Genomic DNA, 9,172 nt, shown 5'->3' on the forward strand with positions numbered 1-9,172 from the left:
ATGTTGACACGAGATTTAAAGTTAAATTTTACGAAGAGTTCATAAAGAGTCACCCTTCTGAGAGAATCCCTTAGCATTCCTCCATCCATATTCAAGGAAGTAAAATGCTAAGAAGACTCTCTAAAGTAAAGCTGAATTCTTCATGGAGTCTCTGACACCTTATATTTTTGACACAATATTTTATAATGAAAAGTTCAAAAAAACTTCCCTTTTAACGAAAAATCTTTTTTAAAGGTATAGTGAATAGTTACAGGAAAATGTATAAATGTGGTTTTTCGTTAAAAGTGAACAATACCAAAAATGTTTTGTTTTAACTCCCTATTTTATATTGTTAATTGTGTCAAATATATGGAGTAGAGTAGAATCACAATTTTGAGAGAGTATTCTTAACAGAAAACTAAATAACAAATTAAGATTATCCATCAACATCCCGAGTCCCAACCCCAATTTCAGGATTCAACATCATTCCAACCAGAAAAGGGAGGAGAGAAAGCAAGTAACATCCAGAAGGAGTTAATAAAAAAAAAAAAAATTACAATCATTGGATACTCGAGATATATCTAGTTGCCGTCGTCCTCGTGAGGAAAAACCAATAAAGCGCCATGTGTCCCTTCACTGTCCAGGGATTTGTGGACAGGAAGCGGCGCGTGAGGCCTCGATAGTCCATTTCATCTAGCACGGCGTGGGTTTCCACTCCCCAACCCCCGATTTACCCGTTTCCGGTCAAATACGGCGCCATATTGGACCAGAAAGCAGTGTCCAACCGAGCCAACACGCACGCTTCCGCATTGGATCCCTCGTAGGCTCATATAGATCATAGGCATGTAAAAGCCGAAATAAACAAAGAAAAAGAGTTACTTTTCTTTTTTTTTTTTAACTGTGGTTAATGGAGGCCACGTAACACTGCCCACCAAAAACTCAACGGTGATAATGCATGTGTCTTTTTGTACTAATTTGTGCGTTAAATACTGTGACACATTTTATAATTATTTTTTTGTTAAAGAATTATTATCGACACTCCAAAATTCTTATTCTACACTTCAAACTTTATATATTTAGAAAGAAAAATACACTTATGAAAAGTGTAAAATGAGATTTTTATAGTGCCAACAACACTTCACTTTTATTATATTAATTAAGAGAGTTTTAACGAAATACTTCATGATACTATTCACTTTTAATGAAATCCCACATTTTCACATTTCTCTGGTACTATTCACTACACATTTATTTGTCATTTTTCATTCAAACTAAAGTTTTTTTGGATGTTTTGTTAGTTTTCCTTTTAATTTAAGGAATTATTATTAGCACTCCAAACTTTCAATGAATTTATTATCTTGGATTCTGGATTTGGATCCTCTATGAGGCAACTAGTAGGGATCATTCTGACCAATGTTTGTGGACCGTTGGATTTTTATCCAACGGATACAAACAGAAATATCCTTTAAAAATTATAATAATTATAACCATTTGATAAAAATTCAACAGTTTACAAACACTGATCAGAAGAATCCTGATCAGTTGCCTCAGAAATGATTAAAATCCTTGGATTCTTAGGCTTTGAAGAATGATTTGCTAGATTATAAATCCCATCTTAAAAATATATTTACTTTACTTTGCCTTCCCCTTTCATTTGTGGGGCCCTATATTTATTCGTTTGTCTTGTCTTGGATTGCATTGTCACCTTTGATATGATGTATCATTGTACACTATGCCAACATGATTCGGGTAATAATAAAATTGATTAAATCCTTTTATTTTTAATCTTAATTTAATTGTATTATAACACTTAAATGTATCATAATTAGTGTGATTTAACTTTGAAATAAAAAAAGAATTGGATACTAACGGGAGCAATTTGTGTGGAATTAGTTCACCGCCATCACGTGGTTTCATCCTGAACGTGACGTGACACAAACCCCATTTCTTATATGTCATACTCAGGGTTAATTGGCACCGCTCAAAGCCCTTGGTCTTTGGATCCGTATAAACTCATCTAGCAACCAGTAATTAGTTTTTCTTCGGAAAATAAGAAATGATTTCAGAAAACCTTAAAACAACAAATAATAAAATTAGAGAGTAAAAAAAACTAATAAAAAGAGCTTAAAAACTTTGAGTTTTAACAAAAATAACATAAAGGTGTTATAAATGAATAGTACCATAATTGAACATTTTAAAGTAAAAATGTGATTTTTGTTTAAAGTGAACACTACCGAGAACTTTTCGTTAAAACTCTTAAAAAAAAGAATTAATGAAAATAGCTTGAAAACTTTGAGTTTTAACGAAAATGAAAAAATAAGGGTAAAGTGAATAGTACAATGATCGAATTTTTATTATAAAAATGTGATTTTTCGTTAAAATTAACAATACTGTGAACTTTTTGTTAAAATTAAAAAAAAAGATATGAAACAAGTAATTATGAAAAGAATATATGTAAAGCTAGAAAAGTTCAAGAGGAACGTTTAAATATGAGAACTAGCTCATAGTCACCTATAGGCTATAGCATTTCAGCACGCAAGTTGTTGATGGAACAAGTAGGAAAAGATACAAAAAGAGGGAAAATGATTGTCGTCGGGTTCTTTTTTAGGATGTGATGGTGATCTTTCATTTCAAAATTTAAATTTTAAAATTAAATATAAATTATATTTAATAAAAACTGATCGTACCATTTATCATCACGTAATCCCTCGTATCATCAGGAAAATGATCCAGCGACGATCCTTTCCGCAAAAATATATCAAAACACAGGAAATCACCAGCTTTCGTGATTTCAGAGAGACGAGAAAACCCTACTATATCAGAAATCTAAAATATTAGGGTATTATTCCTCTTTTTTCTAACCCACCGAAGCCGATAACTACCTGTCATTTCATTTTTTCCCCCTTACTGCTTGCTCTATACTACTTCCCCTCACACTACCGGCCTAATTATTGATAGAACAAACTAAGCAGGAAGAGTTAAGGAAAGTGACGAGGGGGCATGAAATCATTGTTCTTTGATGGTTTTCGGAAGAGGAGAATAACCCATTATATCGTAAATAGTAAGTTTTCTCTTCTTCTTAACCCACACAAGCCATTTCTGTCTTTCCCATTACTCCTTTCAACGCAAGAAGTCATTGGCCTCAGTGTCAGTGGTTACGGAAAGGAGGAGGAGCAAATGAGGATAGACATGGAGTAATTTGGTTTAGTGAATTGAGAAGAAAAAATAAAGGAAAATTAATGAAAATGATTTGAAAACTTTGAGTTTTAACAATAAGGATAAAAAAAAAAAATATAAAGTAAATAGTACCATTAATGATTTTTTAATGTAAAACTATGATGTTTTGTTAAAATAAACAGTACTGAAAGACTATTTTTTCGGTGAAAGAGGGGTATATACGGTGGAAGAGAGAGACATAAGAGTACAAGGGGTAGGTGAGATTTTTAGTCCCTGAATTCAAAAGCAATGAAGGTCGCATTTACTGTATTTGAATACATGCAGACCTGCATGCAGCTGGCGGAATTGGATCCTCGCCGGATTTAATTGCTGGGGATCCTAGGAATCAATTCACGTGGACCGTTGATAAAAAATCATGCCGTCACAATTAAATGTTTTAAAAGTAAAATAGTCTCGTTTTGCGCGAAAAATATAAAAAAGAAAAAAATTGTGACCGCACGATTTTTAATCAACGGCCCACATGGATTGATCCCTAGGATCCCATGAATTAGATCCGGCGAGGATCCAATTCCGCAGCTGGCTCCTCTGCCCGGGAAGATTGTGGGAAGATTGGGGTCTTGACTTTTCTCTCTTAACTAATTTACCTTAGCTTGGGCTTTCTGTTTTAAAAATAACAAAACGTAGGCCCATATACTGTTGGTATTAGGGAGAATTAGACTAGATTCGGAAATTTTAACGAAAAACTCCTGATACTGTTTATTTTAACAAAAAATCATATTTTTACACTAAAAAATCAATCATGATACTTATCATTTTACCCTTTATTTTGTTCTTATCGTTAAAACTCAAAGTTTTCAAATCATTTTCATTAATTTTCCTCTATATTTCTCTATTTTTTATGGAAATAAAATCATTTAGTACTATATAACTTATTTTCCGGGTATGATTTTTATGGTCAAATGGTTTTGGCCATTTGTTATCGAATGCTTTTGACATAAGGCTATCGATCCCCCTTCTTCTTTTGGTTCCCAACCTTAGGACTTGGTTTTATATGACGTTTTGTTTATGTTCTACTTGATATGATTCGAAAATGTTTCTCGTTTAGAAAAGTAAATGGGTAAAACACAACACAATACGGCGCCACATGTTGTCAAATTTATAACTAGGCACGATAAGTTAACATGTTCGTTTGACTTCTAAGCGTATCTCACCTAACATGAATATGACTAGTCATATTGTTAGCCATGAAGATTTTATGAAATCTACTTCTGCTAAAGCCCATAATCTCATGCAACAAGATATTTTTTAGTGTATCTATAAAATGATGCAAAAATGTCAAAAATCATAATATAATTGGTTAACATTTTTTCTTTCAAGTTTCTAATTAATTGTATTACTACTCCATGCAACCTCACGGAATAACAATAACTAAGGAAAAACAATGGTTTTGCGGTGTGATGGGGGATGTTTTTGGGTCAATTTCACTCACAAATAAGTAGTTTTATTTATTAAAAAAAAGGCAGACACAAGCCAAACTCTCCACTTACCATTACAAAAGTTAACTTATTTAAAAGAGTAAATTATAGCAATAGTTCCTCAACTTTAATCAAATTGGAGGAATAGTCTCTCGACTAAAAATTCATTACCATTGGTCCCTCAACTCATCAAAATGTGTAGCTATTGTCATTTTCGTTAACTTTGTCAGAATAAATTATTTTGGAATGACTATTGCCACAATTGGGATCCCTCAACTCATCAAAACGTGTAGCTATGATCATTTTCGTCAACTTAGTCAGAATTTTATCAAAATGAGTTATGTTGGAATGACCATTGCTACAATTGAGTTAAAGTTGAGGGATCATTGCTCTAAATGAATTAAAGTTAAATGATCATTGCTACAATTTACTCTATTTAAAATGGTAATGTAGAAGCTTTACATCGTCAAGATAATATTAAACAATATGAAATCAGAAAAACAATCTCACCAAATAAGACTTTTTTTTTTCAACAATCAAACAAGAATATTAGAACAGGAATCATAACTTACTGAAAATGCATTTGGGACTTGAGTTGCAAGGTTGTCATGTTACTGCACATTTCATTTTTTTGGTACGCCAAAAATACTGTTCAGTATATTAAAATGTCATAACATAAGTAATTGAAATGGATATTTTGGATGTGGTCCCTAATTCTTAACATTCTTTGACTAAAACCTTAATGCTATGCAAAGTTTGATCAAAGTCCCTTGACTTTGTACACCTCATTATATTACAATTAATATTTATATTTTTATAGTTTTGACATTAATTGTTTGATATTTTATGAGATTTATAATCCTATAAATTTAAAATTCCTCATTATAATACCATTAGAAACGGTTACAATAAAAAAATTCAAACATTTTGATTGAATAAATGGATAAAAACTGTTGATACATAAAACCGAAGGTTTTGGAACAACGTAAATCCGACCGTGAATCTGCAGGAAATGTAAATAACATAAGATGTATCGTGGTTCACCCCAAGGTTTAGGCTACGTCCACACTGATATTGTATTTCTGAGGGAGAGAGAGCTCTGAGAGTGAGAGCTTTGAGAGGGGGGAGAGGACCTAGTAATTGGCCTCCTCTAATTGTGAGGGTGAGAAGTCCTTTTATAGAATAGAGTTCCTCACTTATTACATATTTGCTCTTTCGTTTATTACATAATTACATTTAAATCCCTCAAATATTTATACGAGGTCTAAATATGGAGACCCTAAGTATGGTATAAACAAAAACTATGAAAAAAATGAGAAATAATAAATGGCAAAAGGATGTATCCATAGTGTTAAAAAAATTGGTACATTTCACATATAACAAAGTGGTACATTATAAATAAATTAGGATACAGATAAAAGATTAAAAAATTATGAGTACAAATGAATTTTTAAAAAATATAGGCAATAAAAGAAATTAATAAATGGGTACAAAATAAAATTGAAAAGAAAATACTACAAATTTAAAAAAATGTTGCAAATTAAAAGTGGGTACAAACTAAAAATATAAATATATGATACAAAGTTTAGGCATAAAACATAAATATACCATATGTAATTTCACTATCATTGATTAAATATACAATGTCCCGTGACGGTATACATATGGGTACAAACACAAATCAAAGTTTAAAAAATATGGGCAAAAAAAAAACTAATATATGGGTACAAATTAAAAATAAGTACAAACTAAAAAAAAAATATATGATAAAAGATTTAACCATAAATATAAATATACTAATTGTAGCATTTTTAACACTAAAGGAATATATTTAAATATAAAAATATTTTATTATTCAAATAATTAATGATGTTATTAATATCCAAGAACGTTTATCAAAAATAAAAAATAAATAGGATTTTAGTCAATGTATAAGTAAAAAGAATGATATGAACCTAATTTTTCTTAATTGAAAATTTAGAAAATATTGAACTACTTAAATTACTGTATCAAATCACTTTTCACTTCAGTATTTCACTTTCACTTGCCCATTCTGATTTCAAAAGGTACCAGACAAATTCATTGGAATGGCCACAGACAGGCGTGCTTTGTACGCCACCACACTTTTTTTTTAATATTTCATTTGCCTTTTTACCTTTCCAAGATATTTGATTCGAATTCTTGAATTCTTTTGATTCCCAGAACAAAACGTAATACGAAATGGAATAGGATCCTTTTTGTGGAGATCAAAAAAATCAAATCGTGTTCGCACTCTTCCGATTAAAAATTATTTTAAAATTTTAATTTAAAATTAAATATAAATAATGCTTAACAAAAAATAATCCCAATACGTTGCGTGAAAAACAGACACACGATTGATTAATTCTTGAATCTCCACAATAACAATCCGGAGAAGATCCTTGTCCATACGAAATATTCAGTTATAAAAAAACATAAAAAGTTCGAGTATAATAGAGGAAATCGGAGTGTCTTGTACCTTAAGGATTTAGACCCACTATAGACTTTAGTGTCCAAACCCTAAGGTTTAATTCATCTGAACTACTGAACTATTGATTGATGTGTAAAAAAATAAAAAACGCTGATTTTGTTCAGGAAAATGAATTAATAAAGACCGTTAGATTGAATTTATACGATCCAGTTGTATTCGGTTCTGATTAAGGTACGGAATTGGAGTCTAGTTTATGTTTAGGTATCAACACAAAAATCTGAACTGCTAATCGGTGTATTGATAACTAGACTCCAAACACTAAAGTCCGGTGCCGGATCCAATTCCGTACCTTTATTAACTAAGAGCATCCACCGTAACATACATATTAAGAGTATTCGCCAGCATCTGAATCGTCAAAAATTATTGACTATTAACGAGGACAGGTTCAACTTTAAACTATTTTTCCTCTCTAATATTTGTTTTGTTCAAATCCCCTCTGTGCTTCAGTTTCTTTAGTTTAATATATATTAATCTAATCACATAGTACTAAGATCTAATGATATTCTTCTTTATTTATGGTTAATGAGATTTAAGCTCGAAACTCATCAAAACCAAATTTAAACTACTTTAAACTACAGTATTGCATGTGAATCATAAGACTTAAACTTACTATCTACTTAATTAACGTAGATATTATCATTTTGTTAAAAACAAATAAATATAATTATCCTATTATTTGTATAAAAAAACCAAAAGAGAAATTGATACTTTCCGGGAGGAAAATCTGGCGGCTGGTCCAGTTCCAACCAGAAGAAAATGTCTTTTAATTTATTTGACCTTCAAGCAAAATGGTCTTTGCCTCATGCTTTATCTGCACTAGACGGACTTACTAATTAATTACTCTAACCGGAATTAAGTCCTTGGGATTTAAACGACGCATAATATGGACTTAGATTAATTAATACTAACAAACATTCGCACAACAGGTTGAGTTGAGATTATGAATCCGTACGTAGAGAACTTTCAAGTGTTTAAAAAGAGTTCAAATGACTCCCCGTATTGCCAATCGGATTCTATAATAGGACCTCAACTTTATTCATCGTATCGGATTCGGGAAGCTGCAAACGTCTTGTAGATTTCTTGAAAAAGAGATTCAACACAAATTTTTTTAGCATAAGATAATTGGAGAACGTAACACAGAAATATAATTAAGAAGCTGCAACGAGATAAAATTCTCACAATTAATAAATAAATTAGAAAATGGTAAACAAGGCATAAGATCAGAAAATGGGCAAATTAAAGTAACGATTAACCAAAAACAGCATTCTGCAATAAAAACACAGGTTAAAATAATTATGATAAAATTATCATACATTCTTACAACTTTATGAAACTCATCTCTTTCGCATTACTCGGTAATTTTCTCTTTTCGCTCCCGCTTCCTCCCTCAACTGAATAAAAAAACAAACAAACAAACGATTTGCTAGTACGTATGTGAAAATATGCAAGAGGAGAAAGGGAAAGGGAGAAACTTTAGAAAATGGAAGGAATGGGAGGGATAGGAAAGAAATTTTATCTCTTGAATTTGGAACATACAAGAGAAGTTTCTTCTTTCCTACCCTTCCATTCCAACAACTTCCTTAAAGCCTTCCAATCCCACCCATCTTTTCTAACTGGAATTATGTGGATTTTGTTCACCTCCTCCTCTTTATATACGCAGGGAATGGTTGTGAGGAAGAAATGCGAAGCTTCCCTTTTTACCCTTTATCATGTTGCTACTTGCTGCCCACCAAACCCTAATCTTTTAAATTTTTTTTTTTTTTTTTTACCCTTTATCATGTTGCTAGTTGCTACCCACTAAACCCTAATCTTTTTAAAATTTTATTTTTGAGAGATTATATTCCCATTTCCCACACCTTTTTATTTTTTAATATTTTTTAGTATTCTACACGTCACTAACAATGATAAAAATTATTAAAAATTTGAAAAGTGTGAAAAAAAATAACTTAATGTGTGAATATGATGTCTCTTATTTTTTAATGTGAAAATTAACCTTTTCAAGTTTATCTTTTCCAACTTGACATAACAAATG

Source organism: Malus sylvestris, chromosome 13 (assembly GCF_916048215.2).
Source record: "Malus sylvestris chromosome 13, drMalSylv7.2, whole genome shotgun sequence".
In the NCBI taxonomy this organism is placed as follows: domain Eukaryota; kingdom Viridiplantae; phylum Streptophyta; class Magnoliopsida; order Rosales; family Rosaceae; genus Malus; species Malus sylvestris.